This window comes from Balaenoptera physalus, assembly GCF_965194825.1.
Source record: "Balaenoptera physalus genome assembly, chromosome: 5".
Lineage (NCBI taxonomy): Eukaryota > Metazoa > Chordata > Mammalia > Artiodactyla > Balaenopteridae > Balaenoptera > Balaenoptera physalus.
The window spans coordinates 10,768,349-10,795,130 of NC_138884.1; the positions used below are offsets into that span (position 1 = coordinate 10,768,349).

The 26,782-nt window shown below is 38.3% G+C and overlaps 1 long non-coding RNA gene across 1 annotated transcript in view; it reads right to left on the bottom strand.

Annotated features, from left to right (window-relative positions):
• LOC309660823 overlaps nt 1-26,782 on the bottom strand; it is a 190,549-nt gene that overhangs the window by 49,373 nt on the left and 114,394 nt on the right. Inside the window, exons 4-6 of the long non-coding RNA XR_014263648.1 lie at nt 17,344-25,983; nt 2,146-5,826; nt 1,871-1,950 (exon numbers count right to left, since the gene is read on the bottom strand). This is a non-coding gene — a long non-coding RNA (uncharacterized lncRNA). The remainder of the gene's footprint in view (nt 1-1,870; nt 1,951-2,145; nt 5,827-17,343; nt 25,984-26,782) is intronic.

A 26,782-nucleotide genomic window follows, 5' to 3' on the forward strand; every position in this document is an offset into this window, starting at 1 on the left:
GGCTAGATGAATAATATATGATAGGAAAAATATTAAACTTTAACAAAGAGAGTTGCTACTTACACATCCAATATATGTCAAGAACATGTGCTTTTCTTATCCTAATTTCTTAGATATACTCACATGTACTACTTTTCAAGATTTGTCACAGAGTAATCTTGTGCTTAACACAGAATACTCTACAGAGATGCTTCCCGCAATCTGAAACCCTCTTTCAATCTCCTACTGCACCTGATTCCCTACCCCACCATCATAGAATTGCTGTTTAACGAACATGTTTAGATCTCTTTAATCCTGCTGAGGAGGCAGCTAAATAGTGTGGAAATTATTCTGTAGATGAAATTTAAAAGACTCTCCAGAGATTACATGTCTTTTTAATGCTACTTTCATTGCCCTTTCTGAAGCCTGTCATTAAGTTTTTGAATCATGATTCTATTTCATAAACACTAATTCTCGTTCCTTTAAATGGTTGGCAAACTGACAGGTCATCCATGGGTTTTAGCCTTTCACAGAGCTCCATATTAACAGCAAACTGTGAACTCTACCCCACTCAATGAATGGAAGCAATAAACAAAGACGATCACTGAATGTCTGTATAATTTTGGCTTCTCTCATCCCATGTGGTATACTCAAAGTAGAGCATATTTGAGAAAGCAACCACACATCATCATTACCAACAGCAACCACCAACATGCCCTAAAGGCATTTTTGGGTATCACAAAGGAACCTATCTTTTTATATTTCAGAAATACATTGTAAATATTACTGGAGCAGTATCAGTACCTGAAAACTGATTCTGTAGCGTATTCTGAAAAATGGGCAGACTGAGATGCCTATAAGGCATCTTACAATAGAATTCCGTGAGGTCGGGTACCATTTGCCCATCAATAAAGTTCTTGGCACTGCAGCTAGTGGAAGATCACTGAGATCAGTAAATACACAGAATATATTGTAAACTGAAAAGAATTAAATGTCTTAAATTTATTAATTAAATTTTACTAACAGAAAATTTTCTAGTAAAATTCATTTTACTTATTTTAATGGAACAAAAATAATTTGAATATTCAAATTTGTGATCACCAACCCCAAAACTAGTCCTGATTTTTTTTTTTTTTTTTGATGTAGAGATTTAAAATGTGACATCTATATTTGGCTAATGTTGTTACCTTTGTTAGACAGAGGTTTTAGCCCTGTGATGAAGGCATTGAATTTTCTTAAATTTTCTGAAAATTTTCTCATTCTGGGCTGTAACAAACGGCTACTTATTTGCCCTAGATACATCCTTAATACACTGATGCAGTTTTGCCAGCAAGTTATGTCTTCTTCACACCAATGGAAAAATTATCTTGGCAAGTGACCTTGTGAGGAAACTATTTGCAAGAAGGTAAAAGAGCTACCACCTCAGGGAGAACGACTACTTTCACTAGTAAGTAATTACGCAGAATTTGAATTGCCATTCCCTTTTTGAAGTACACATCACACCAAGTTACTAACCTCCCTTGTATCACTACAGTTTAAAAGTCATAACATCATTTTTTCCCCTACAACTGTAAAATCAAAAGCAACACAGACTACAAAGAGAAAGCTCCTAAATATTTTCTTTCCCTCTTGCTTCTGGCAGCTATCTGACGGAAAATGTATGGAGACAAGAGAAAGAAGAAAGATCAAAACAGAAATAAGGAGGAGGAAAAGGAAGATGATAGAAGGAGGATGCCCATGAGAGGAGGAGTGGTAAGAGGGAGAAGAAAACACTAGAGCCCAATTGGTTACTGTCGAGAGACAGAGTACATGGTCAGACACAGGGTGAGACAGCATGGAGGAGTGAAAACCACCTGAGATGTAAGGTACTGGCACCATTTCATCAACTTACCTCTAAGCCCAGACGACATCGTTACCCAGCAAGGACTTGCTGCCTCTCACACACAGAAGCAAATACTTCGGCACTGGCTTCTGAGAAAATAAAGAGCCTTATTCTGAGGTCCACCAGCAAGGAGACAGGAAACAGGGCTCAAATCTGTCTTCCTGCTCTAGGCTTCAGGGTGAAATTCAAGGGGTTTGGGGAATTTCAAACTTGGAAGCTGACTGGCTAGTCTCAAAGCAGTCCATATAAACTACTCGTGCTGCTGGAAGCCAGATTTTCCTTACTGAAGGAATTTTTGATTGCTAAAGGGTTCTGGTGGCAACACTTCTATTCTTTGGGTTCCATAGACGGAAGATCCTTGACTCTGGGGTTATCCAGGAGACATGAGTTCTCACCTTGCACATGCCCAGTGCTGTTTATGTAAAATAACTCAAGGTTTGATTAATCAACAGCCTATTCAAGGAGGCAACACCAGTTTAAGCTGATCAGTGCTTTACCAGCTGTTTCAGTTTGATTAATCAACAACCTATTTAAGAAGACAAACTGGTTTAAGCCGGTCAATGTTTTACGCAGTGTTTCAAAGTGTTTTCTCTAGCAGAGAAAGTGTACAAGCTCTATCATTACTGTCTCTCCTCACTCCAGCCGCCTTTTTGAAAACCTGTAACTTTGTCTTGAAAAAACTTTAACATTGTCCTTTGGGCTTTGTGGAATACTATTCTCTGAGTAATGTAACACCAGCTTCACAAATTAGGAAGCAAAGGGGAAAGTATTACTCCCTCATTCCAAAAATTCTTTATGATTGTTTTCTCATATTTTCCCTCTTGGTTCTTGAAACTTGGTAATGTGTCTAAGAAGAGAAAAAGTTAGCATTCCCGCAAATTTTCTTTTAGCGGCATTTTAAGATTATTTCCTGGTATAACATGATTATTAGTGTGTTTATTCAGCATACTCTTTGAAGTCCTATGAGGCAGGTCTGCACGTTAAAACAAACGGCATGAATGGGTAACGTGGGCACATTTTCAACAAATGAAGCTTATGCTCCAGTAATGCTAAGAATTGCCAAGCATCTAAACTGGCATTGCTGCTGAATAAATGTAGGAAGTTAGCAAATATGAACTTTCTATATGTTTTCTGAGATCTAAAAGCGAAGAAAATGCTATCGAATTTTTAAAAATTTAGAGTTAGTGGCTTTAAAATGAATCTGCATTTAATTCAGATTGCTTTTAATATAAAGTATAATATGTTCTGTATAAATATTGATCATAAAATGATGTCATAATATGCATGTCTCTCTCCCCCAGATTTCTCTCTTTTTTCTTAAAAGATAAAAGAAATTTCCACCTAAAGTAACATTTCATTGATTTCAGCCTGCATGTCTTTTGGAAAAGGAAAGAATTTGATAATCAAATGTGTTACATAAATAATTAACTGTAGGGGTGGAGTTTGGGAGAGGAAGTTCTTTATAAAATCTCAGAACAGATATCAGAGGCACATAATTCTGATTTTCCCTTCCTGAAATATAACAATATCCGGGATTAAAATGACAATTTTTTCAGCGTAAATGGAAAGACATTCTGGAAGGTACATTATTTTATTTTCCAACCCTTTTGTTGGAAAAGGCAAAGAAATAAGGGCAATTCTATTCCTTTTTCTTGCCCACTTTAAATCTTACCTTGACCTCTAGATTCACCCTTCCTGTGTTTCTCGGCAACTCCCCACATTTCCTCAGGAGCCTCTCAAACTGCTGTCATTTACCCAGCAACCAAGACAGTTCCAGGTGCAGACGAATGGCCTCTGCAAGACCTGAGAACCAGCCAAGACCTAATTGCCTCTCTCCAGGTCCCATTGGCAGGAGCTTTCATTCATTTCTCCCCCTACAACCACTCCTTTTCTAGGAAAGCAAGCCTCGAGGCAGGATATCACCTTCTCATTACCCAACAGCTTGGCGAGCTGCAGGAACCTCTGAGCGTTAGTCTGAGAATGTCTGGCCTAGCGAGTGACAGGAAGAGCTTTGGTCTTAAACTTCCACGATTCTGCTTCTCCTTTTGCAGGTCCCTTCTATTTCCCTTTTCTTTTGCCTTTGCCCTCCGCCTCTTCCTCCTCCTCTCCTTTTGGTTTTCTAACTGCCTGTGTTTTCTCTATTTACCCCTGTTGGCCTCTTCTTTCACTTTCATGATCTCTTCGGCTCTCTCCTTTGTCCTGCTTTTTCCTCCCCACTCTCCATTTCTTACGCACATTTCCATAAACCATCATTTAAAGAATGTACAGATTATAAAGTCCTGCTGTCCCTTTTTTCCCTATTTTATTTTTTGCCCCATATTTTCTAAGGTACAAGAATAATTCAAAACAAAACACTCTCTAGGAAATTCTATATTTTTAATGAAATTTATTTTCATTGTGTAATAGACCTGAGGGAAGCCCAATTGTATTTTCTTTTTTGCAAGTATTACTACTAATGTTCTGTTCAATAGGATTCTGTAACTGTCTAAATTAATTAAACTGCCATCTGGGTAGTATATTTCAAAGAAATAATGTAACATTGTTATTTACAAATTGCATCCAGTTTAAGCATAGATTTTACTTATTTAGGTGAAATATTTATCTTATGCAGAGAAATACTTTACTTATTTAGGTGAACTATTTGTCATGTGCAAAAAAAATATGGAATGAATGACCAAAAAAAAAAAAAAAAAGGACTGTATATGGCCACCTTTATAATCAAGTAATATGAAAATAATACACAACTAAATAACATGATTTGTAGTAGGAGATGAGGCAATCCTTGGGGTAAATTAGCCACTAAACAAAAAATGTCTCAGTCAAAAGAATTTCTTCCTAAGTATCAGAAGCCTTTTGAATGTACAGAGCTTACATTATTGAAAATCAGTACAGTTCAATCGATGAAGATTAAGCATGATGAATGCTTGATTGTCTCAGATGAAATCACATGTGCTGAGAGAACATCTGTTACAGCCTTCCTGTTATTTTATTGCAAATTTACAACCTATTGCAACTAAAATAACATGATTAAAATTATAGACATTTTGAATAAAGGCTAATTTATAGACCTCTCTAAATAATCAAACTTATTGCTCAAAGGACCAAAATTTTAAAAAAGAAAAGATTTCTGAAACTCTATACGTGTTGCTTTTCATTACAAAGAAACACTGGTATTTGGTATCTACATTCAGGCATAGCTACTATAGGGGGGAAAAAAAAAAGGAATCCCAGAATCAGAAATCTTCAATGTTCACTTATTTGTTATATTTATTAAAGTTATTTCACAGACAGTTAATCTTGGTTTTTCCTGTTTGCAATACCCACAAGGACTAACCCAATGGTCAACATATAGTAGACATTTATTTAGTATTTGTTTACTGAACACGTGACTTGAATAAAAATGTCTGAATAAAGTGTTCATAAGGTCATGTTTTAGGCAAGTACAAATGTTTCATGTTGCCTAAGAAAGTAACTAAAATTACTTCAAACAGAAAGATGCCATAAAGATTTGTATAATTTATACATGCAGGTGTGTGAAATAGTAAGTGTAATATTTAATGTTTATAAAAACAATCTCCCTTATACAATTGGAGTTTCCTGTAATCTGTCTGTTCTGTGTAACAATTAAACCTATGGAACTGGGTCGACTCCAAATTAAAGGCTATAAAAACCATTTGTAAACCACAGCTTGACTATTTGCATACTGTTAACTAAAAGTTCCAATTTCATTATTTATTTACCTTAAATCAGATTTTCTGACTAGAATTAATTATAGATTTAGGAGCCAAGATGGTCAGGAGTTTCTTTAACAAAGCTTGAAATCAGTTGTCAGTTGGTCAAACCCAGAGGTCACACCTGTTTTATGGGAGAGGCAGTCTATTAGGGGGGCCGATCTTATGGGCATGGATTGCTGAGTTCAAACTCCAGTTATGAGCACTGGACTCTTTGTGCCTCATTTTCTTTATCTGTAAATAGACATAAAAGTAGTTCCTACTTATTATTAAGATTTTTATACAGATTAAATATGATGGTGCATGTAAAACGTTAAATGCAATGATTAACACCTAGTAAGTACTCAATAAATGATGGGCTTAGCACTGTGATGTTGGAAAGAAGATTGTGAAGGGTAAAGGGGAAGGTACAGAAAAGGGGAGGAGACAAATAGCAAGCTCGCAACTACTGTTGGATTCAAGTTTTAACAAAGAAATAAAAAGCAATTATTAGTACAGTAAGAAAGCTTATGAAAACGGATAAGACAAAATATACCCGGTTACCAGAAGAAACTTGCATAGTCATCATGTAACAGACTGAAAAACTGAAAGAAAAATAAGTACAAAGAAACCCTTGCACACTGCATAGCGTACTTCTGAAATGAAATGTATCCTTAGCCTGTGGTAATACATCAGTGTTTGGGGGAAACATAGAAAATGAGGACATATGAAGAAGAAAATGCAACAGGAAATTATTTGTTGAACTTCAAACGCTATATTAATTCTTCACCTTTCTTTAGGTCATAGTGACACAAACCTCGCAGGGGTGTAAAAAAGTTTTATCTACAAAAGGATATGAAAAAAAACACTGCTGAAATGAAAAAGGATTTCTCATATAGGTAAATTTTTAAAAATTGAGATATAATTGACATATAACATTATATTAGTTTCAGAAGTATAAATAAGTTGCTAAATAAAGTTTTAGCCTGATTATTTGGCTTTTTTTCTTTTTTTTTTTTGTGGCTGTGTTGGGTCTTCGTTGCTGCGCGCGGGCTTTCTCTAGTTGGCGGTGAGCGGGCCTACTCTTCCTTGTGGTGCAAGGGCTTCTCATTGTGGTGGCTTCTCTTGTTGTGGAGCACAGGCTCTAGGCGCACAGGCTTCAGTAGTTGTGGTGCGTGTGGGCTCAGTAGTTGTGGCTCGCGGGCTCTAGAGTGCAGGCTCAGTAGTTGTGGCGTACGGGCTTAGTTGCTCTGTGGCATGTGGGATCTTCCCAGACCAGGGCTTGAACCCGTGCTCCCTGCATTGGCAGGCGGATTCTTAACCACTGCACCACCAGGGAAGCCCTATTTGGCTTTTTAAAATCAGTTTTACCATAGTATTTATATCTTCTTTAGGTATTATATTAACCATAGTGTCAAGATAACAGATTACATAGAACATATAGAAGTTAAAGCTATTGAACTTCACAAACTGTTCTAATATATCAAAACTGCATGAAAATTAAGAAAATCATTTTATATTGCTAAGAATTGTTTGGTTCAGTAGTGGTAAAATGTTTCCCTAAAATTTCTTGATTTATCTAAAGTAAGAATTTTTAAATGTTGGATTAAACATATTTTCCCCCGCTCTAGCACACTAGAAAAGACCCGAAAGAAAAAGTAGAGCGGGAGCAATTAAATAAAAGATTTTTTTTTAATTAAGTAATTTATTTATTTTTGGCTGTGTTGGGTCTTCGTTTCTGTGCGAGGGCTTTCTCTAGTTGTGGCAAGTGGGGGCCACTCTTCATCACGGCGCGTGGGCCTCTCACTATCGTGGCCTCTCTTGTTGCGGAGCACAGGTTCCAGACGTGCAGGCCCAGCAGTTGTGGCTCATGGGCCCAGCTGCTCTGTGGCATGTGGGATCTTCCCAGACCAGGGCTTGAACCCGTGTCCCCTGCATTGGCAGGCAGATTCTCAACCACTGCGCTACCAGGGAAGCCCAAAATAAAAGATTTTTAAGGAGGTAGAATGCATAATATTCACAAGATTGCTTAGCTCAAAACCTGACTCTGCCACTTACTGGCTATGTGACCTTAGGTTAGTCACTTAATCTCTCTGAGCCTCAGTTTCATCTTCTGTAAAATGAGTGGTAATAATATTTACCTCATAGGGTTGGTGCAGGGATTAAATTAATAGACATACAGCATTTAGAATATTAGCTGGCACATAATCAGTACTCTTGAAATATCCACTATTAGCGTTTCTGGAATTTCACTTAAAGGTGATGGCAAAAAATAAATGAAATAATCTTAAAGTTAAAAGAATGATAAAAACTTTTTGGACATCAGTACAGTGTTGCTCAGAGTTGTATACTCCAATTTATTATCTAACAAATTATTTGTTTCTAATCTCAGAGATTTCACTTTAAACAAAGATTTTGAGATTCCCAGAACATCTCACTTGAAACAAATATAAGGAAAAAACTACAGGAAATATTTTATTAAGAATATCTTGAGTAAGCTAATGTAGAACAGAAACATTCAGATAGTACTAAAATGATTTCCATTTATCTCTGTTGCCCACCTGAAGCTTTTTCTAGTATCTAGTCTATGGTACAGGTAAATCACAGATTTCAAACTTAATCCACTTGGATTCCTGCATGCTTGATTTAGTTATTTTTCACTCAAACACAAGGTCAGAAAAGATCTAATTAGCTATTTTACAAAGTGGTTAAATCCACTGTGATGTTGTGATGTAATAGAAATAGATATTTGGTTTTTATCCACAGTTCCTGGCATAGAGCTTCTAAAACCCTCATCATTTCTTGAATGATAAGGCTGAGTGGATTGTCTTTTGTAATTCATAATAAGTCCCTTTCAACTATACCTGAGTATATGTTAATGACATGACTGGTGGCTGGAACCCCTAGATAGCTTTCGGATAAGGTTCTGGTTGCCAGAGGGACCAACCATATGATTAGAGGCCTGAACCTTTCAGTTCCATTCACCGGACTTCCAGGGATGGGAGAGGGGCTGGGGACTGATCTAATCACCATAAGCCAGTGATCTAATCGATCATGCCTAGACAACAGAACCTCCACAAAAACCTTGAACAAAGGGATTCGGAGAGCTTCTGGGTTGATGAATGCATTCTTGAGTGCCAGGAGGATGGTGTACCCCAAACTTCATGGAAACAGAAGCTCCTGCACTTGGAACCCTTCCAGTGCCTCTTCATCTGGCTATTCATTTGCGTCCTTTAGAGTATCCTTTACAATAAGCTGGTAATAATAAGTAGAGTTTTTTCCTGAATTCTGTGAGCCATTATAGTAAATTATTAAAACTGAGGAGGTGGTTGTGGAAACCCCCAGTTTGCAGCCAAGTCAGACAAGAGTGTGGGTGACCTGGGGACCTACTACTTGTGATTGGCATCTAAAGATGGAGGGCAGTCAGGTGGGACTGATCCCTTAAGCTGTGGGTCTGGGTAGATAATGACAGAATTGGTGTAGGAACTGAGTTGGTGTCCACAGAGAATTGGAGAATTGCTTGGTATGGAAAATCCACACATTTGGTGTCAGAAGTGTTCCATGGAGGTAAAAACAGATCATAGTAGTAGACCACTGTAAAGAACGAAGGAGGGCTTCCCTGTTGGTGCAGTGGTTAAGAATCCACCTGCCAATGCAGAGAGCACGGGTTCAATCCCTGATCCGGGAAGATCCCACGTGCCGCGGAACAGCTAAGTCCGTGCGCCACAACTACTGAGACTGCGCTCTAGAGCCCGTGAGCCACAACTACTGAAGCCCTGCGAGCCTAGAGCCCGTGCTCCGCAAGAAGAGAAGCCACCGCAATGAGAAGCCCGTGGGCACTGCAACGAAGCGTAGCCCCTCCTCGTTGTAACTAGAGAAAGCCCGCGCGCAGCAACGAAGACCCAACGCAGCCAAAAATAAATAAATAAATTTATTTAGAAAAAAAAGAACAAAGGAATATTGATGAAAGAATAAGTATATTAAAGCAATGGAACACACCTCGACAGTGAGTGCAATTAGGTGGAGTAAAATGGGAATAGAACTAGGCTGAGACTGACTCTGTTGTCGAGTGACCGACTCAGATTAGTGATTTGGCAAAGAGAGAAAAGAGCAGCAAGGTGAGAATGGACAACATATTCACAGAAGATACGGTTTCTTTTGTCATATACATATACATCTGAAAAGTTGAAATATTGAAAAAAAAAACACTGGGAGAAAATAATTTTGCACTCTAGATTTCCCACCTGTTTTTGAAATGCACGTGTATCATTAACCCCTAGGAAATCAGTCATACTGTGTTTGGGGGAAAAGCTGGGTACTTAAAATGAGAGCATAGACAGAAGAAGATGTAATAGATTACTTTCTGAAATTCAGAATTCTCTTATCTTTATGCTGTTGTATAAAGCAAGTAAATACCTTGTTCCATTTAGAGTTGAAAGTAATAACATCAACATGAACTATAACATGGGTTTATAGATTTAAAATATCTTTATTCACAAAGCACTGAGCTGATCTCCCTGTGCTATGGGGCTGCTTCCCATTAGCTATCGGTTTTACATTTGGTAGTGTATATATGTCCATGCCGCTCTCTCACTTTGTCCCAGCTTACCCTCCCCCCTCCCCATGTCCTCAAGTCCATTCTCTAGTAGGTCTGCGTTTTTATTCCCATCCTGCCAATTATACTCCAATAAAGATGTTAAAAAAAAAAAAAGATTATAAACACAGGAAAAAAAAAATAAAAAATAAACTATCTTTATTATATATCTCAGATTTGGAGAAAAATCACAATTTTTTGTTTTATTATATGATATTTGTTCCCTTTACTATATCAAAATGTTGGGGAAAAATTCAACTTAACATCAAATATGTGAGAGAAGGATCAAATAACTTGCTAGGTGTAGTAATATGACTCTCAGACCAGGAACGCAGGGTCAAATCCATTTCCCTTTCTCCTAGAATTGGTTCTGCCCAAGCTAAACTTAACTTCTGAATTCATGATCCTATACAAGGTACACAACACTCTGGGAAATGTAATTCAGTCCCTCTTCTCAATCCCCATGCCCCCATCTTCTGCCCTTTATGCCTGCTTCTCTTTTGGAAAGCAGTTGCCCAAGCAGAGTCCTTTCTAAATCATTGGGAATAAAAATTTCTTCAGTTAGTTTGGTCTCATTATTTGATTTGTCATGAATTAAGAGACAATACAAAGAGAAGATGCACAATCAGAGGGTGTCAAGCTTTTTGAAATTATTCCAAAAAATCCATTTATATATTACACTAAGCTACCATAGCTCTTAAGCCATACAATGGACTGCACAGTTAATTCTTTGAAAAAAAAAGAAAAATAATGCACCAGCATATATTTCCTTTCCATTGAGGATAACATAACTGCTTCATGCAAAAAAAAAATCACTAAAAAGAAGGAGTTCTCTTGTTGGTTTTTAAAATTTATTAAGTTAGTTTTACAGTTAAAAATCCTCAAAATATTGAAAAACTGAAGGAGAATAAGGTGATAACTGCCCCATTATATTTCATAGTCTTTGACCCTCCAGAAACCCTGATGCTATCAGATGTAAGCTTTTCACTTATCTGCAGCTTTCTTTTCTCTGGGAGGAAACAAATCAGTAATTACGTGCACAAGTTAGATCCAGTTACATTAACAGTAGAAATTGAAAGAGAAGAGTGTTTCATGGAGGGTGGTCTGGGGATTATCTCCCCTCTGGATACTTATTGGACAAGGGGTTAACCACATAATGAGAAGCCCATTCTACTTTAAGCCACATAGATTGTTCCCAATATTGAGGTAAAATACATTTCCCTGTTATTTTCACAAGTTCGTTTAGTTCTGCCGTGCAGAGTCATATAGAAGATAATTTCTACATTCTTGCTATGGCTTGTTAATATCTCTTTTAGAATGTCATACCCAGAAGGGAATGCTGAGCTCCAAGGACCAGTTCAAACACCACGTGGTAGGATGCTCAAAAGCTATGCCTAACAGGAATCGTCGGGGGTGTGGCAGCTTTTTGACACTGAGATTGCTCATGTCCACCCCTTAACACTTCCAGTTTCCCTGGGAGTGTCGCTCAAGGATCATTTGACATAGGACTGTAGCCATCTTGTTCCACTATTGTAGCAGCTGAGACCTAAAAGGAGTCTAGAGCCATTCCACATTAAGATATTCTATACAAGAAAATGGAACACTAAACTTAATCATGTAAAACTTTGAGCAACGATCATCAAACTCTATTAATTATGTGGTTATAAACATGATTAATATGTAGCCATAAACGTAATTAATATAAAATGTATTGTTATGGGTTGAATCGAGTCCCCCTCAAAATTCATATGTTGAAATCATAATCCTCAGTACCTCAGAATGTAATTGTATTTGGAGATAAGGTCTTTAAGAAGTGATTAAGTTAAAATGAGGTCTTGAGGGTGGGTCTTAATCCACTGACTGGTGTCCTTATAATAAGAGAAGCACCGGTACTGAGGAAAGACCATGTGAGGACACAGCAAGAAGAGACCATGGGCAAACCTATGGGAGAGGCCTCAGAAGGAACCAAACCCGTGAACGTCTTGATCTTAGACTTCATGCCTCCAGATGAAATAAATTTCCGTTGCTTAAGCCACTTAGTCTGTGGAATTTTGTTATGGCAGCCCTAGGACACTAATACGTGTATATTCTATATAGTTATTTCTATAATTATTATACATATACATGTATTTTTGATTATATACAGTAATAAATACATTAATATATAACAATTAACATAAATTGATATATAACATTAATATTTATATAATATATATTTAGTTATATATAATTAAAAGAGTTTGATAACATTAAACCTATGTCTATATCATCTATATCTTATCTATAATATGTTCCAGTGGGGTGAATTCCCTTAGAAGAAACAATATTAAGGTCAGTATCACTTGCTTATGTCAGTAATAAATTTTTATAAGTTTTCATCTATCCTGGAAAACACTAACTGTGAATTGAAAAAACAATAGAATGCAGAGATCATTCCTTATAGACAGCTTGTAGGGGACATATAATTCTACTTTGCTACCAAGCAATTTGCCTTTTCTAGCCAAGAGCATTTTCAAGAGTGCTGACAACACACTTACACAATTGCCTCCAACCTAACAAACTTAATGAGAAATTTCTATCTGTGTTTTGATCTTCCCACAGCATCGCGGCTGCCTCTCTCAGAAGAATGTACCAATCATTTGCTCACGTATGCTGATATCAGCATGCTGTCAACCTCCACGTTGTTGGACAGGTCTATTGTATTTGCATCCTTAATCATGGGTCCTCACATTCTCATAGAGCATACGTTTTTCCTTAAATAAAGCTTATTCTTTGCTCATGCAGTACATATGGTACCTTATTGTTAATATTGCCAAGCATTTTCCCATTCGTTTTAAAGATATCGTTAAGACCCATGGGATCTAATTCTTGAGAAAAAGTGGCTCCAGAATTGTTGAATCTAATTTATATTTTCCTTCCAAGACCATCATTCTGAAGTACAGTTTCAGCTGACATTATTCTGTTGATGATATGTGAGTTTATTTTTCATCTCTCAAAGAGCAATTTAAAAATTGATGAAGTACCTGAGTGTCATTTGTAAAGTAAAATTGTGGGAATCATTCCATCACCTGAATGGTGCTTTATAATTCTCACTTTCATAGGAATTGTGTTTACTCCATAGTTATAGGGATATTTTGATTCATATATTTTAGTGACAGCAGGAAACTTCACTGGATTCTACCATAGTGCAGGTGTCAAATATTTTGGTACTCTACTTCTTTAAAATCTTACGTAAGTGATATCTTAAAATGACATTATAAGGCATCTTATATACAATAACCATTTAAAACTCAAAATTAGCCTACCAGTAAGATATTATTATCCTGATTTTACATAAGCAGTTACTGAGAGACTATTCACTAATCTGAACTGGATGTCAGAGGAAAGATATGAACCATATCTGACTCCAAAATCCACTCTCTTGCCTACTGTGCTACACGAATACATAACTCTCACTAAAATAATTGTGAAGCAGTTCTATTTGGGCTCTGCATTGTAAGATTTTTATCTTAAGGTTGATGTTATTTAATAAACCACGTTGTTCAAAACCCTTATTTAAAATTATACAACTGACTGATCAGGTGATTAAAATCAAGCATGAAAAATGGTTGGGTAAGCCTGATCACAATAGAAAAAATTTGATATTTTGTTATTAAAATTAATGATTGGAGGGCATTCCCAAGACAGCAGAGCAGAAAGATGCTGAGTTCACCTCTTCTCACAAGCACACCAAAATGATGACTATTTACAGAGCAACTATCAGTGAAAAAGACAAGAACCTACCAGAAAAGATCTTCTCCAACTAAGGGTATAAAGAAGGGACCACAAGGAGATGTGAGGAGGGGCTGAGTCACGGTATCGTCCAGGCCCACACCCTCGGGTGGGTGACCCACAAATGGGAGAATGATTTGCAGAGGTTCTCCTCGAGCAGCAAGGTGTTTGAGCCCCATACCAGGCTCCCCAGTGTGGGAGTTCTGCCCCAGGAAGATAGGCCCCCCCCCAGTGTTCGGCTTTGAAGGCCACCTTGCTTACTTTCGGGAGACACAGAGGGCTGTGGGAAGCAGACACTCCACTCAAAGAGTATCACAAAATCTCACGCGCTCCAGGACCCTGGGCAGCAGAGGTCATTGGATAGGAGCCTGGGTCAGGCCCACCTGCTGATCTTGGAGAGTCTCCCAGGGAGGCAGGAAGCAAGCGGAGCTCACTCACCCTCGGGATGTAGACCCAGGCGGCAGCCGTTTGGGGAACTCCTTCTACCACAATACTGGTGTTGGCAAGCGATGGTTTGGAATCCTCCCTCCAGCTTATTAGCCTCAGGCCAAGCAACTAACTGAGCAGGGCCACAGCCCCCCACACCAGCACACAGGCTTCTCAGAAAACCCCTGAGCCCACAGCCTGCCCAGGACGCCATGCTGCCTACCAGAGGGTGCAGCCTGGGACCCAGCTCTGCCCGCCAGTGGGCAGGCAACAGCTCCAGAATCCCCTGGGGCCTGATGCCACCAGCAAGCCTGCTCTAGACTCTGGGACCAGACACACCACCCAGAGGGCAGATGCCAGCCCCAGAACAACCACAGCTCCACAGCCTGCGGTGGCAGGACCCCGCCTACCCACCAGCAGGCCAGCACCAGCCTTTGGACTGATGAGCCCTGGTCCCACCCACCAAAGGTCCACACAAGCTTCAGGACACCCCAGATCCTGCAGCAAGCTGTGGCAGGAACTGGCCGTACCAACCAGTGGTCCGACGCCAGGTTTGGGACCCCTGGATCCTGCAACCAGACCCCAGGATGCAGCTCTGCCCGCCAGTGAGCCAGCACTAGCTCTGGGGCCCCCTGGGATTTTACAGCCCGCCACCTTTTGACCCGGACCCTACAACCAGGCAGGGTCTGGGACGGGGACCAGCCACATCTGCTAGACCACCCACAGTAGTCAGCCCACCAGAACAGAAGGACCCAGGCAGCCCACATTCTTGAGAACAAAATCATAAGACGAGAATCAGAACATGGTGTTTGTTAAGCTCAGCTTTCAGACAAGGTATGGTGGGGCTGAGCACGTTAAGAAATGGAAAAGTTTCTTCAATAGATATTTACAAGTGAGGTTTCCAAATAGCATTGGAACTGACCCAATTATTTTGAAGATATGCTGATATTATCTCTTCATCCCTCCCTGGGGCAACTTTGAGTGACTGTCAAATAAACAACTTGAATTTGAGTATTTTCCTCTTGTACTATACGGTTTTTTCACTTAATAGAAATGATGTGACATTTGGAAAAGTCTGCAGTGATAACTGACAACAGCAGTTTTACCATTTCAACACCCTCTGTGGTATGATTTAATCACCCAAGACATTGTTTTTAACTTTTTTTTCTCCCTTTGGCTAGGAAACCTTACGTGTGGAACAAATATACAAATAAAATGGAAAAGAGTGTACTGCAGTGATTGTAAAAAAAAATGGTTTGGAAGCATGAAAACCCTGCTAATGTTGCCTGCTCCTTCAACAGGAGGGATCTTGGCCACACAAGGCTTATTTCTCTCTCTCCTGGTGTGAGGGGAAATAATGTTTCATTATCTGAATGATTAATACATTGACACACTGATCAACACCACTGTTTTCAAACATTGTTTCTTTAAAAGAAGAAAAAAAAAATTTCATTCAAAAAAAAAAAAGTTGGAACAAGTCTAACCAAAAAAAAAAACAAAGAGAATAAAATTTTCCAGAGCCCTTAGGAAAATTGTCCACACATCCCAGTTAAGAAACATTAATTGGAGTCACTACATCCTTAATCTAACAAAACATTTTAAAGTATGAATTAGCACTATAAATGAGAAGTTTCATCTGTACAACTGTTAAAAATAATTTTTCGGTTTATCATCCAAATAAAACCACAAATTCATGATTTCTTTTCGAATCTTTGATCTCCAGTCTCCGTAATTCATGAATCTCTAGTTTGCCTATACAAAACCAGAAAAAAAGTGTCCTTCTGCTTCTAATTCAGTGTGAGGTTTCTGCAGCAAGGGGCTGGCATCTGGCTTCAGTCCTGTCTGTTATTAGGTAAGTCTGTGTAGGTCACTTCAACTCTGCATCTTTTCCCTCATGAACAAGGAGAGTTACATTTAATGTTCTCTGAGGACTTGTGGTCAGCCAAATGATGTCCCTCTCCCCTGAACATAAACCCTGGAACGTGTAAAAGTTAGCTAATATGGCAGATGTGCTTAAGGTAATGATCCTGAGATTGGGAGATTATCTCAGATTATCTGGTGAGCCCCAAATGTAATCACAGCATCTTTATAAGAAGGAGGCAGAGGGATAGTTGGTACAGAAGAGGACAAGGCAATGTGATCATGGAGTGATACAGCCACAAGCCAAGGAATGCCAGGGTCACAAGAAGCTGGAAGAAGGGAGGAACAGATCCTTCCCTAAAGCCTCTGGAGGGAGTACGTGTCAGCAGGTGTCTGCTGACACCTTATTTTGGCCCAAGAAACTGATTTTAGACTCCTGATCTCCAGAACTGTGACAATAAATTTCTGTTGTTTAAAGCAAACACGTTTTTGATAATTTGTTACAGCAACCCTATGAAACTAATACAGGATCTTTCCAGTTTTAAAATCGTATGAGTAACAAAAACATATCGAAGATGTGAGAGTCAATAAGCATTCAAAATAACTTGCTTTTACTAACTAAAATTCTAAACTACTACTTGGGTGTTAAGAGCTCTGGGCTTCTTGATGTCTATGAATCTGTTTGGTGAAGAGATTGGCTCTGATTTTTATTTTTTTACACTTATTTGAATGCTTTTTACTTGAAAAATAAAACTAGCCATTTGTTACTAGTCTGGAACTGATCTAATGTCTAACTTACGAGGCTTACACTACAATCTCCTATAATATAGGATTTTCCTGACCTTTGTTATTTCCTATCCTGCAACTCATCCTGTGGCCTACTCAACATTTCCTATTTACTGAGGGACCAGTCAGTTGTTTGGATATCCAATTCATTCAACAAATATTTCTTAGGAAATAACTCTTTCTGTTTTCTACTATTTTTAATTCTTCACCCAGCTCTCACTCTTCAACAGCTCTGATTGCTGCCTCCACCATTCTGGTAAAGCTATTTTTTTTCAAGGTCACTAATATCCTCCATATTGCCAAATACAAGAGACACATACCTGTTCTCTTCTTACCTTCACCCCAGCAGTATTGAACATAGTTGATTTCCTTTCTCAATCATGAAACAATTTCCTCTTTGACTTCTACATCACCATGCCCTCCTGCCCATCTTTGATGGCTCCCTGACATATATCTGAACTTCAGATTCACAAATCCATCTGCAAGATTCATGGCTCCTCTTGAGTACCTAATGGCATCTGAAATTTAAATTGTGCAGAAAAGACTTTACTTTTCTACTTGCACGCTCCCCTTCCCATCTGTTCTTTCTCTGGCATTCCCTGTCTTAGTAAATGCGGCCATCATCTCCCAGCTTGCTCCAACCAGAAATCTATTATCTTTAATACTTCCTTTTCCTTTAAACACCATGTTAGATCTATCACCTAATTTTGTACATTATGACAAATATGTTTTCTATTAAATCATGCCTCTCCATTTCCATGGCCACCATTGTTTCTTGTCTGGACTACCTCCTTCCAATCTCGCCTGTGTCCAACCCATTCTCCATTAGGCAGCCAGGTTGATCTTTAGATAAGCTTACTTGCTTTCTTGAACATCCTAATTTCCTCTAGATATAATTTTATAAATGAAATCCATGCCTAATCTAGCCCCTTCCTGTTTCTCCAAACTCATCTCAAACACTCCATCACATGCACAATGAACACTCAAGAATTTCTTCAGTTTCTCTAAATGTCAAGTTTTCTAACTGACATTTCTTTCTACATGGTACATTCCTCCAACCCCACCTCCAGCTACTCCTATGTATGACTTTTCTCAGGGGTTTTGTTTTTGGTTTTTTTTTTTTGTAGCATCGTGGCCTGTAAGATCTTAATTCTCCGACCAGAGATTGAACCCGTGCCCCCTGCAGTGGAAGTGCGGAGTCCTAACCATTGGACCACCAGGGAATTGCCACCACGTGTGACTTTTTATTCTAACTTCAGCTTACATTTTACCTCTTTAGAGACATTGTCCCTGACCACCCAATACAGAAGGAAAGGAAGAGAGAAAGAAAGAAAAAGAAAGAAAGAAAGAAAGAAAGAAAGAAAGAAAGAAAGAAAGAAAGAAAGAAAGAAAGAAAGAAAGAAAGAAAGAAAAGAAAGAAAGAAGGAAGGAAAGAAGGAAGGAAGGAAGGAAGAAACCTCCCCAGTTGTTCTCTATCAGGCACCCTATTTGCTATTGTTCCATTATTTTATTTATTTAGTTATTATTTACCTGTTTCCCTTACTAGACTGTAAGTCCCATGACTTACAAGGGTGAGACCTCATTAGTCTCTGTAAATGTTTTGTTTTTACTGTGTTTTCTTTTCACTGTTATTAAAATTTTATGTGTACAGAGTTTTTTTTTTTAATTTTTATTGGATTATAGTTGATTTACAATGTTGTGTTAGTTTCAGGTGTACAACAAAATGAATCAGTTTTACCTATACATATATCCACTCTTTTTTTTTTAGATTCTTTTCCCATATAGGTCATTACAGAGTATTGAGTAGAGTTCCCTGTGCTATACAGCAGGTTCTTATTAGTTACTATTTTATATATAGTAGAGTGTATATGTCAATCCCAATCTCCCAATTTACCCCTCCCCTCCACTTTATCCCCCGGTAACCATAAGTTTGTTTTCTGCATCTGTGACTCTACCTCTGTTTTGTAAATAAGTTCATTTGTACCCTTTTTTTTTAGATTCCACATATAAGCGATATCATATGATATTCATCTTTCTGTGTCTGACTTACTTCACTCAGTATGACAATCTAGAGGTCCATCCATGTTGCTGCAAATGGCATTATTTTGTTCTTTTTTATGTCTGAGGAATATTCCATTGTATATATGTACTGCATCTTCTTTATCCATTCCTCTGTTGATGGACATTTATGTTGCTTCCATGTCCTGGCTATTGTAATAGTGCTGCAATGAACATTGGGGTGCCTGTATCTTTTCGAATTATGGTTTTCTCCAGGTATATGCAGAAGTTTTAAAAAGAAATAAATGCATAGGTTTGGTAACAAAGCAATCCCCTGGACGCTTTCCCCACATATCTCCTTTTCATAGGCAATGATGTTCATCACTTTTAACTGATTACTGTGGTATTTAACTCCATGGTTTTCATCAACATGTTGGTATTCCTACTTCTTGATATTTCAGTTTTAGGAATCATTTGATCAGTTGCTACTGTGGAAGGTGAGCCCCACAAATACACAACCATCCCATTACTAATCCTCCCAATATAGCTATGGCATTTGGTTGATTAGATTAATATTTTTGTTTACATTACGATGATTATGCAAATGCTAGTAACAGATGAGTTTTCTCTGGAGTTAATTATCTTCTTTGTTTGCTTAGTTTTCTCTATACTCATCACTAATTCAATCCCAAACCTTTTGCCAAATGTTTAAATCTTCTCCTAAATGATCAGATTTATAAGTCATTCTATCAATTTCATTTTTTTGACTCCAATCTAGTCTCATTGCCCTCTTGGCCTGGTGCACAGCTGCCATCCGGGGACTCTTTGTACTCTCATTGTGGGGATTCCTTTCATGTCTTTCCAAATAGAATCCATTCAGTGTTTTCCTCTTGCTTGTTTCAGTCCTTTGTTTGAATCATCTTCTCCAGCTTTCATAGAAAGAGTACAAGGGACATAATTCTTTGCTACCCTACATGACTAAAATATCTTTATTCTATCCTCATCCTTGATTGAGTGTGGTTTGATCTCGAATTCTCAGTTTAAAACAACTTTCCTTCCGCAATCTTAGCATGTTGTCCATGATCTTTCAATGTGATCACGGAGAAATTCAAAGTTGTTTTGACCCTTCACCCTTTGTTAGTGTCCCTCCATTTTTTTTTTTCTTTTCCTCTCTGAAAGCTTATAGAAGTTTCTCTTTGTCCAGAGTGTTCTGAATATTCACTATGTGTCTAGGTATGGATTTATTTGTATCCATTAATTCGGGCACTCCATGAAAAGAAGGGAAGGATAAAAGTAGCTGAAATGGCAAAACTGAGGTAATTTCTCTTGGAGTTCATTTTTCAAATAAGGTAAAGTGTCCTACCAAGGCCCACAAGAATTGTTTGGAAAGTTATTCAAGTCTATTGTGGAAAATGGCAATGAGTTCTTATTAGGCAAGTTTATTCTTATCTCAAAATAAGAAAATGGGCCTCTTTGGATCATGAGAATAGCTGAAGGCCCAAAAGTTTGAGAACTTGTTGCCAGTTTGAGAATTAACACACAGCTTGCAAGTATTTTCACATTTCATAGTAATGTGCTAGACATCTATGCAGGACTTGTAAAGCAGGTGATCAAAAATCAACTTTGTACACTTAGCCATTACTTCTTCCTGTGCCATTCCCTCTTTGAATTCTAAAAGTCTGAAGTTGAATGAACAGGAGAGAAAGAGTTTCTTGGAAGAAAGCTAGTGAACTACTGCAGCATTTTCTCCTCCCTTTCCCTTTTCTCCCAGCAGAAGAAAGGATCAGGTTATTGGCCTTTTAACATGAGCAAATCGAGTGGGTAGTCAGGAGGACTACTCAGAGAGTTTGACTTGTACTGCCTAGAGTTTTGGGGAGGTACTACGTCAGTGTCATTCACATCTGGAAAAGTTTTAAAATGAGATATTACAGATAACTAGCTTTTCTGATCTTAAAGTAAATAGAGGTGACTATTGGAAACAAAAACTATATCTGCAGGCCTGCAGGTGGGCTCAGGATTAATGTTTTCCCTGAGCCAGAGTCACCTTGAAGGGACCTTCCCCAAGAGGGTGATAGCCTGACACAAGGGACCGTAGGAGTAAAAGGATAGATGTGGGGAGGGGATGCAACAAGAACTCAGCCAGGTATATATCACTCGTGTAAAAAAAAAAAAAAAAGTACATTGTGCAAGTCCTCACAGAAATGACCAAGAGTGAAAATCAGCTTCGAACAAAGGCCAACCATAAAAAGCTTCAAAACCAGATTGCATCAGTACTGGTAAATATCAACAGATTCCCAATCCATCCAGTACCGTAGTTGTTTGTATTGCTGCTTAAATAGGTCCAGATATGACCATTAGGAACTCCTTCAGATTGGATCCTATGACCTTTCAATCTGACCCCACCGTTTTTTCTTTTTTGGGCATGGGTTTGTACATTCTGGCACCGTGAGATGCTCTAGGCTTCTCTTGCATTTTTCTCAGCACAGCCCTGGAATCAGCTTCTCCAAGGAATTCTGGGTCCTTTTATTGGAGAATGTGTTCAAAACCAAGATCTAGATGCTGGGTGTGCTCTTTGACAAAGAGCTAGTCACTGCTTCCAGACCCTCTCAGTGTTTGAGCTAGGAAATATATGCATGTACCCCGAACCTTTACTCACATACGTACACTTATGTTTTTTATCTATCTATTTGTAAATAACTATTTGTAATTAGTTCCGCTGATTCCTATCTAATGCAGTACCGCAGGGTGCATTCTAGCATTCCCCTTTTGCTTATTGGTAACCTCTTTCTCAGACAGTAAAAAAAAGTATTTAAACCCTTTAAAGGGCTTTCCGCTGTACTCAGAACATTATTTGCACGGATTACAAGCCCTGTATGATCAGTCCTGCTTACTCTACTTACTGTTATATATTCGACTCTGAGTTCATTGGCCTCATTTCCTTTATTTGAAAGCCCCTGTTCTCTTATGAATCTAGTTATTTGCCCTAGAGATGCCCTCCTTCTGTTTTTTCTTTTGCTGGCTCAACTCAAGTCACCTCGTCTAAGAAGGAGAACTTCCCTGACCATGACCAACAGTGGCACTCTCCATATACCTCTGTCATATCATCCTGGTGACCCTTTTTATTGCACTCAACAGTAACTGAAACTTTCTTTTGTTCTGGTTCACTTGTTTATATTCTCTCTCCTCAACTGGAATGTGTTGTGACAGAAGGGACCCATTTCTGTTTTCCTGACAGCTACCTCACCAGAGCATAGAATAGCTCCTGGCATGTGATAGAGACTTAATAAATATTTAGAGAATTACTCATAGAATGACTGACAGTCAGCAATGGGAGTTTATTCTATCAGGATTGGACACAATGAGTCTGCTATAGTATCAATTTATGCAATTATGACCATTCAGTATCTCCTGTATGGGAAAAGAAAGGTGGAACTACACTGATCTAGGGTTGTCATTTTGCCAAAGGGACACAACAAAAAGATAATAGGATAAGGCTGTTCTTGAACATTGGCAAGAAAGAAGCTGGCTGGCAGGAGAGGAGGATGCATAGCATGGAGGACGATATGGACATGAACTTTCCAGAATTACTAGTCAAAGTAGTATGCTGCTGGTGGGGGTGAGAGGGAAAAGAGTGGGGAGGCAAAAGGACTTAGACCTATCCAAAATGACATATTCTGTATCGAATAGCACAGGTGGGCAGCAAATAATGTCATTTGTAATTTCCTGGCCTCTACCAAGTTTTGGAAAGGGTAGCAGTCTCTGATGCTTACAGAAGATAGATGTCTTGGGACTCCATAGGAATAAACATTGGTCAGCTTCTGAATTCCTAATTAGTACATAGTTGTCTTGATAGGACACCTAAGGCATTATCATGCAAGCAGCTACGATAAACTCGATTTTTTTTTTTTTTTTTTTTAATTTATGGCTGTGTTGGGTCTTTGTTTCTGTGCGAGGGCTTTCTCTAGTTGCGGCAAGCGGGGGCCACTCTTCATCGCGGTGCGCAGGTCTCTCACTGTCGTGGCCTCTCTTGTTGCGGAGCACAGGCTCCAGACGCGCAGGCTCAGTAGCTGTGGCTCACGGGCCTAGTTGCTCCGCGGCGTGTGGGATCTTCCCAGACCAGGGCTCGAACCCGTGTCCCCTGCATTGGCAGGCGGATTCTTAACCACTGTGCCACCAGGGAAGTCCGATAAACTCAATTTTTGTCTTCCTCCAGCCCCTATGGAGACGCATCTTGCTAGAATGAATTCTTCCTGGTGGCTGTCATTAGATCAATGAATGCAGTCCCTGCCTTTTCCTGCTGTAATTAACTCTGTGCTGTCTGGTCATTCCGCAAGAATAAGTTTTAAAATCATCTGTGCTTAGACGAAGATATAGCTGGCAGATGATTTTCAAGGTTAATAATAAAAAATTAGAAAGAGGGACCAATAATATGTGATCCGTGACCTAGTCTGATGGGAATAAGCAAAAAAACAAAATGAACAAACAAACAACAGCAACAAAAACCTTAAAAAACCCAAACTGTACAGAATGCCCAGAACCTAATAGAAAGAATGGAATAAGACATAGGTTGTTTTTTCTTCTGAACTTCATGATCTCTTTCAGGCTACTAAAGTACAATTTACTTCACTAGAAGTAATTTACTAAATGTATTCTGGAGGAATCTCTGAGTCCATGTATCACTGAAAATGAGCAATTTGTTCCTTTCTTGTAGTAACAAGCTCAACAAATTATATAGAAATAGGGGAACAAGAAATGTCATTAAATATATTGAATTGGTTGAAGTGGCAGTTTTCAGACTGTGTTCCAAGGTCAGAGGCCACTTGATGAAGGGTAAAGCAGGGGCAGCTTCAAGTAGCTCGGCTCCACTTTTATCTGTTTTCTATATTGAGCTTCTCCATGAGATTAAATTTAAAAACAGGATTCTGCTCTAAAATGAATTAGAAAATCATTGGTCTTCTAAGGATAGAAAAAAGGAACATTTTAAAAATATACACACAACTATTTTCAAATATACTATATATCAAAAACATAATATTTTAAACTTCTGTAGCTATCATTTAAAAACATTCTCATTTATTTGACTTAGTAATTTTGAAATAAACAGGAAGTAAGAAAGAGAAAAAGAGAGGGAGGGAGCGAGAAAGACAGAAATGTTGGGCTGGATTCCAGTTCCAACTTATTCATCTTTTAAGCAAACGTTCTTTGACAATTCCCCTTAAAGTCTAAGACTACATGAAAATAGATTTTAAATAGACATGTAATTATTCGTTTTTATTCATAAACCTAATAAAACATTGCTTTAAAAAAAAAGAAAATTTCCCCAGAAGGATGAACCAGGTGACACTAAAATATAACTAGAATATACTAGGCACTCTATGAATATTTGTTAAATAAATAAATGATGAATAAAGCTTCAGGAGAAGATGTAAAACTATAATTTCATCTACTCATTCAAATGCAAGATGATTATTAAACTTTTGTGAAAATATATATTTCCTCACATTGTCAGGAAAAATTTTATCTATCTTTGGATCTCCAAAAAGACTTGATTCTCTCTCTCTTTTTTAAATTATGGTGAAATTCACATAACATAAACTTAACCAGTTTAAAGTGAACGATTCAGTAGCATGTAGTACATTTACAATGTTGTGTAACTCCAATCTGTACCCCATGTCAAAACATTTTCATCACCTCAGAGAAAACCCCCATGCCCATTAAGAAATCACTCCCCATTTCCTGCTCTCCTCAGTCCCTGGCAACCAGCAATTTGTTTTCTGACTCCATGGATTTATCTATTTTGAATATTTCATATAAATGGAATCATGCAAAAATGTGACTTGTTCCATCTGATGTATTTCACTTAACATAATATTTTCAAGGTTCATCCATGTTGTAGCATATTCAGTACTTTAATCCTTTTTATTACTAAAAGTATTCCATTGTTTGTATACACCACATCGTATATATCCATTCATCTGTTGATGACATTTGGACTGAATCCACCTTTAGCTATTGTAAATAGTGCTGCTATGCACATTCATTTACAAGTGTTTCCTTGGGTACCTGTTTTCAGTTTTCCAGAGCATATACCTAGGAATGTTGCTGGGTCATATGGTAATTCTATTTTTAATTTTTTGAGGAACTGCCAAACTGTTTATCACAGTGGCTGTACCATTTTACATTCCCCCAGCAAAATATGAGTGTTCCAATTTCTCCATATCCTCACCAGCACCTGTTATTTTTCATCTGGTTGTCTTTTAATCAAACATTTTTGTGATTAAATATAATTATTGGTTTAATAGAATAAATTATTCAAAAAAGGATTTTCTTTTTCGTAGAATTCCTTCGCTATTTTTCCAGAATTGAATTTCTTGCTCCTCTTTATTCAACATATATAAAAGAATAGTTTCTGGGCTTCCCTGGTGGCGCAGTGGTTGAGAATCTGCCTGCTAATGCAGGGGACACGGGTTTGAGCCCTGGTCTGGGAAGATCCCACATGCCGCGGAGCAACTGGGCCCGTGAGCCACAACTACTGAGCCTGCGCGTCTGGAGCCTGTGCTCCGCAACAAGAGAGGCCGCGATAGTGAGAGGCCCGCGCACCGTGATGAAGAGTGGCCCCGCTTGCCGCAGCTAGAGAAAGCCCTCGCGCAGAAACGAAGACCCAACACAGCCAAAAATAAATAAATAAATTAATTAATTAAAAAAAAAAAAAAAAGAAAAATGTATCGGTAATTAAAAAAAAAAAAAAAAGAATAGTTTCTGGCTTTATTAAGGCCCAGATGTAGAATACCATACCGTTATACCGTAGGGACCTATTTTCTTTAAACGGAATGCGAGGATTCATTAGGATCCCAGGTAACATTCCTAGTCGTTTTTACCCCTTCCCACTCCAGTCTCATGATGCTGTATGTTTCCTCCTCTACTAAATGGTTTTGCTGTAGAGTATCTAGGTCCGTTCCGGTGAACATGGGGAGAGACTAGGGAACAGAAACACAAAGATGAGAATTAGAAAATATTTTTCAAAAATCACAGTTCGAACAGGTATATCATACTATATGCTGTTTCACATATGCACACCAAATTATTTCATAGCACAAGAAAATGTAGGTCTCAGAACAATCAAACATGAATGTTTTGGTCCATCTTTGGACACTTTACCATTATTTTATGTGATGTCACTGGTAATTTTGCTTTTTGTTCATATAATTTTATTTTTCTGCTCCATGGCTACTTTATCATCTAGAATCAGTTGTTTAGGTGACACTAATGTGGCCACATATCAGTTTAATACATTTCTGCTCAAGCAGTGATAAGTCACACACCGCCTGCCAAGCACTGTAACCGATCGCCAAGCAGACGATTTTGACAGGCTGTTCCCAGGAGATTCCTGCGCTGCAGTTTGTAACAGGCGGTTGCCCAGCAGGATCACAGTCTAGGAATGTAAACCCAAAAGCAAGGATGAAAAAAGAGAGAAATAAAGGATGAAAGTGACTAAGCACAGAATAAAACCTTTAAAAGTTAGAAGTGTTGAAAGATTATAACACCATGAGCACAGGAGAGAAACATTATAAAGAGTATGGCCTCAGAATTAAAAAGAGATGTTAAAAATACTGTACCACATTAGGAACAATGAAAATTAAATATGACAAACATAAATTCAGAAAATGACAAGGGGGAAAACACATAGCATTTGGCAATTTTTGCCAAACAAGTTGGAAGGATAGAGGATACAAAGCCTAACGTAGCAGAAATAAGCAAGGAAACACAAGTGGTACA